The following is a 5,739-nucleotide window of genomic DNA, read 5'->3' on the forward strand; positions in this document are numbered from 1 at the left end:
ATCCTTGAGGCGCCTTCTTTTCACGAACTAAATAAAATAAACTCTGTTTTCTGAGTCCGGAGTGGCACTTTAAAGCTTCATTGCTGGTTCGTGAGCCTATGTGTTCGTCTCGTCCTGTGTTCGTCGTTTGTTTTCCCCCAAACTCAAGGCAATGTTAACATCGAGCTTGAGCATGTTTGTGACGTTCGCGATATGCTGTGGTATCGGTCCGACGTGGAGCACGTACGCGGCCGCACGAGATGATACAACTATCGCTGTCGCCTGAACTTCTGCGGTGGTTGAACAGTGCCTCACCCGCGTTGGACATTCAGTTATTCACGTTCTACATTCTACAAAAAGGCCTTGGCGCTGACGCATGTCAGCAGTGCGCCCTAGGTCTGGTAACGGCCAAGTACTGCTTAAACAGCAGGTACATGTTTGCAAAAAAAAAAAAAGTACCTTCTGGGGTATTCTGTGTCCTTCTGTGTAGCTTGTGTTCATATTGGGTCCTATAGCTGCAATAACTGAAATTGAAATGAAACTTGATGTATCGTAGTCGTGACCTCAGTTAACTACGTTCATATTATTATACAATGTGTTTGTCTCTTGGTGCATTGTGGCGCAGTGGCGAATAGTACAGCAGATCAATCCATGAATTATTTTCATTTGGAATGGCTATTTCAAACACTGGAGTAAAATGTAGATTGCAAGTCGCATCCACGCTCTAAATTTCCTAATGGGTATAAAATTATACCATGATATCCCCATTTCAACAACAGGGAAACGGTGTCTCCCTGTCAAATGAAGTACCTTGAAACGCCATCGTCGAGTGCTACACATGAAGTACACATCTCTTCGTCGCGAATTTAGCAGGTACAGCTCGCTGTGTGACGCATTGTATACCGGCTGGCACTCGTTTGGTTTGGGAACTGCACCTGCTGATTGAAGCTCGTAGCTCATGTTTACCGCTTGGGCGTAATCCGTGTCCCATGTTTCATGCGGCACTGATCCGTTAGAAGCTTTTAAGTGAACATGCACACTTCTCTAATCTTGCGTGCGTCTGTCAAATTTGGCTATTGTATTGTCAATCGTAGGAACAATGACGTGAACAAAGCCGTGATGTACGGGTTCTTTCCCGTCTTTGGCTTAGCAAAAGGAATACGCTTTTGTAGGTTCTCTTCACACTTTAATTCACTTCTTTCAGCGTCCGCCTGCTTCCTTAACGTGGTGAATCTTGATAATGTGGATCCTTGTTGCCTGGAGATGTACGATTACCTGTGTGGTCCTACTAAGTACCTGTCCTATGACAAGGCTATCTGCGCAGATGTCTACAATGCTCTGCAATAAAGTCGTCAATGCCGACCACGACGTTCTAAGCGTCATATTTAGCAGCGTGCAAATAGGTACGATTTGTGGTACAACAGAAATACGAACATTCCATAGCCCATTTACGATGAAACTGTTTAGCGGGGAACGTCGAACTTTTGTCGTTTGTCACGAAACAGTTGGAATACAATCAAGTGAACCTAGCTCTTTTGGTTCAAAACTGTAGTTTCATATTCTTTGGTTATTGTTTACCTCTCTAACATTTTCCCTCTTTATCTGTTTTCTTCTTTACTCAAAACACAGTTTTGTACAAGCCTGTTTTGCTTTAATACCCTAGCCACACGACAAACTTAATACATTAAACGGAATGGCAGTAACTTCGCCTCCTAAGACTTGTGCCCGTTACTCGAAAACAGTTATTGATTACCGTTAGCGTTACTTCTCACAAAAAGTAATTGATTACGGTTGCCAATTACTCGACTCCAAATGTAATTGAGTAACGAGTAAAAAAGTAACGCGTTACTTGGGTCCTTACTCTGCATTCACGCAAATTATACCTGTCTTTGTGTGCCTCAAGAAAAGAAAGAGAGAAAAAAGATCAACAGCGGAACAGCTGAAATAATACGAAAAACAAAAACGACTAGGAGATGTAGACCTCTACGTCTACTGTATTTATCACACGAGACGTTGACCCGATTGTGGAAGAACATTCCCCTGAACTTCCCCGTGACTCACTAAACCTCCAAAGCATCAGGTACCACAACACTGGTGTAGGAAGAGATTAGGGAGAGAGATCCTGAAATTCCAGAACGTTATTACAATGACCTGCGCTTGCTCCAACGACGATTCAACAAAGGCTGACAGCACGAGGGCCTTGACTTGGGACAGAACATCGGAAGGATAAGTTAATCTCTGCTGAAAAAGTAATCAATTACTGAGTAATCGATTGCTCGAAATAGCAATTGATTGCTCGAAAAATTACTCAAAAACGTAATTCATTACAAGTAGCGCAATTACTAGTAACGCGTTACGCACAAGTCTCAAGGTAAATCTAAACTGGTAGCATAAACTAGCGGGAATACCAAATCAGACCCATCGACAAGGCTATCAGCACGAGGCGCGAGCGATCCTGGGTGTTGGTAGTAGAGGTACTATTGTAAACACAAATATTTTACGTCGTGGGCATTGCTTGTGTGTGTACTAATAGGTTATTCATAATTTCAATGTGGGAAAAACTATCTGTTGCCCACTTGTGCACATATACGAACTTGACAACGGCCAGAGTGGTTTTCCGGATCCTGCGGATTTTGCGCATGTGCGCAGTTATGAGTCTCTCTTCTCGAACTTTTCGACGCGTTGAACATACATAGCAAACAGCTTGAGAGAAAGAATTTTAATTTTCCTAAAAGCGCTGCCAAAGCCCTCAAGGTAAGATAAACACGCTTGAGCTTGTGTGTGGAATGTCCTTCAAAGTGTTCCCTATTATAGCAGGTCGAGGGGAACTCTGCGTCATGCAGAGGTACCCGCGCAGGACTTGTTTTTTGAAGTCCTGAGGTGCCTGAAACGCGGACGACACCGTGTGCGGTGTATCATTCCACCGTTTCCCTCTAGACGTTGCCAGGTAAGCTCTTGAATGTGTTGACACCAGTCTACTGGCGCGTCTCTCGTCACACTTGAATAAGGACGGCATATGCATACAATATCTGATTTCTAGTGCTGAAGCTACGTGAACATCTGTCTGGGGACCTGAGCTCCCACATTAAGGAAACTGGTAAACATGTTGAAGTTTAAGCATGTGCCTTGCTGCTTACACCAAAGTGGATATGTCCAGTGCGTGCGAGCATTGCGCAGCACGGGCTACTAGCATGATGTTGGGCTTGCTTGCTTTCGCTTGCATGTTTGCACCTGGTGTTGGTATACTTGACCATCGCATGGCACAATATTTTGCGTCCTCCTGCCTTCCTGTTGCATAGGCTTTCTGTTCTGTAACATCTAAAATGCAATAGTCTATCTATTTGACACAAACACGTTTTTGCAGATGTAGAACATGGCTTGCTTTTTGCGGCGTGGAGCTCCAGGACCGTTCCCCTCTACAATTCCACTCTCGCGTCCTGTGTTCACAGCACTTCCCACCAAGTGCATTTTTGCGCACAGGAAGGTTGAGATGGAATGCATTTCCAACACTGAGGCGTACTTTTCCAGAAGCTGGTAAGCTGTGGTCAGGGGGAAAACAGCGAGTGACTGCTTTCATACTGTGACAGCGTGTTGCTTGAGTAGCCGCTGTGATTATTCCATGTATTCATTGCTGGCCATCTGCAGGACCGAGCAGGACCCTCAGCACAGAAACTGCAGAGGCTGTGGAAGCAGCTGGTACAGGAGGCACTGACACAGCAGAGATGTGTACATCACAGTTGCACTCAGGTCGTGAAGGTTTCAAGTGCTAAGTCAGGGCAGCAGCTAACGATCTGCCATCTTTTGCACAACAGGAAGTGGGACTGAAGCCCTGCAACCCTGCCCGCCGGTGAGTGCTGAGCGGCACGAGTCCAGTCTCCACGACCACTGCTATGCTTCAATCGCACCACCCTTGCCAACACAGACTGGTATGCTCCTGACAGCAAGCGACGTCTTGCAGCTTTCTTTGCAGCACCAGTCGAAGTCACCACAGCATGCAGCATGTACGTATGCCATAGAACCTGACTAGTTATTCTATTAACTGCAAGGAATGACCTTCATTTCTGATCCTTCCTACACACAGCTCAGCAGTGTCCAGCTCAGGAGCATGTGGTACCAGACAGTGAGCGCATAGCATCCCAGAGCAGGAGGACGAAATTGGACGAGCTGCGGAAGAAGGTGCACAGACTTCAGGTCCACAACAGGAAGCTGCAGAGAGACCTTAAGAGACGCCAGCAACCGAAAGCAGTCCAGGAGATAATGGAAGGCGTGAGGCAGCACGTTTCAGGAACAGTGGCTGCATTCATTGAAGCACAGATTACGATGAACCATGGAAGGAGAGGTGGACGACGCTGGTCAGCACCCAACAAAACATTCGCGCTGAACCTGTACTTCCATAGTCCTCGTGGCTACAGGTTCTGTCGTAAGCTGTTCCACTTGCCATCAGTGAGGTCGCTGCAGTTGTGGATGAAACGAATCCCACTACGCCCCGGCTTTTCCAGTGACGTGTTCGCTGCAGTGAAACGAAAGGCACCCAGTTTCACAGAATTGGACAAGCTACGCACCATTATGTTTGATGAGATGCACATTAGGAGGGAGCTGCTGTACAACCCTGCACTGGACTGCTTCGAAGGTTTTGGGACCTGTGGGAACACTGTGCGGACGGAGCTGGCCAACAAAGCACTCGTCTTCATGGCAAGAGGAATATGCACACCATGGAAGCAGGTCCTGGGGTACTTCTTTGCATATCAGGCCACATCTGCAGCAGATTTACAGGAAAAACTATTTGAGTGCTATAACTGCCTTGTGGAGGCAGGCCTCCAGCCAAGAGCTGTCATATGTGACCAGGGAAGTCAAAATATGTCGCTGTTTACAAAGCTGGTGACTCCATCTGAGCCATATGTGTGCATTGGTGGCAAGAAGCTGTACTTTATGTTTGATCCCCCTCGCCTGCTAAAGTGTCTCCGCAATATGCTGTTAAAATACGACTTCCAGGCTGGGGCTCACATAGTGAGGGGACAGCATATTAAAGATGGCTTTGACATTGACAAGAAACTTGAAATACGGTCTATGCCACGACTCACAGAAGGACACTTCAATTTGTCATTTGTCTCTAAAATGAAAGTTAAGTCGGCAGCACACATCTTCAGCAATCATGTAGCAGCTTCCCTCTTCACGCTCGCCACGTTCCAGCAGGTGCCACAGGAGGCCATTCACACAGCCCGCTTTGTAGAGCGTGTCGATCGTCTCTTTGACGCACTAAACAGCAGCCATTTACATGGTAAAACAAAGTATGCCTCAGCCATGCAAAAGGGGTCCATACATACAGAGTTCCTTCAAGAATGCCTCTCTGAGTTCAAGGGAATCACTGTGTTTGGTTGCAAGAGGCAGCCACCATGTATCCAGGGGTTTTGCTTGACGATCACCTCCGTGCTTCAGCTGTGTCAAGATCTGTGTAACGAAAGTGTTGAGTATGTGCTCACCCGAAGGCTCAATCAAGACGCCCTTGAGAACACCTTTTCAATTATCCGCACAAAGTGTGGCAGCAACGTGGACTCCACTTACCACCAGTTCCAGGCAGCAGTGAGGCACTTATTGATCGGTCAGCTGTTTAAGACCACCCGCGTATCCAACTGCGCCGACGATGCAGATGCTTTCCTTGCAACACTCCCTATTGGCAGCAGGTTCCTGGGAAACCTCGGTGCTTCTGCTTCCACACACATCACTGATGACATCATAATGGCACCTAGCGAGTCTCCATCA

General features: G+C 46.8%; 1 long non-coding RNA gene across 1 annotated transcript; it reads left to right on the top strand.

The window, feature by feature from the left end:
• Positions 1 to 2,809: 2,809 nt before the first annotated feature.
• Positions 2,810 to 3,985, top strand: LOC135378670 (uncharacterized). The gene is made up of 5 exons (XR_010418522.1): positions 2,810 to 2,926; positions 3,020 to 3,076; positions 3,344 to 3,513; positions 3,625 to 3,726; positions 3,792 to 3,985. It is a non-coding gene; the product is annotated as an uncharacterized LOC135378670 (long non-coding RNA).
• The last annotated feature ends 1,754 nt before the right edge of the window (positions 3,986 to 5,739 follow it).

This window comes from Ornithodoros turicata, chromosome 1, assembly GCF_037126465.1.
Source record: "Ornithodoros turicata isolate Travis chromosome 1, ASM3712646v1, whole genome shotgun sequence".
Lineage (NCBI taxonomy): Eukaryota > Metazoa > Arthropoda > Arachnida > Ixodida > Argasidae > Ornithodoros > Ornithodoros turicata.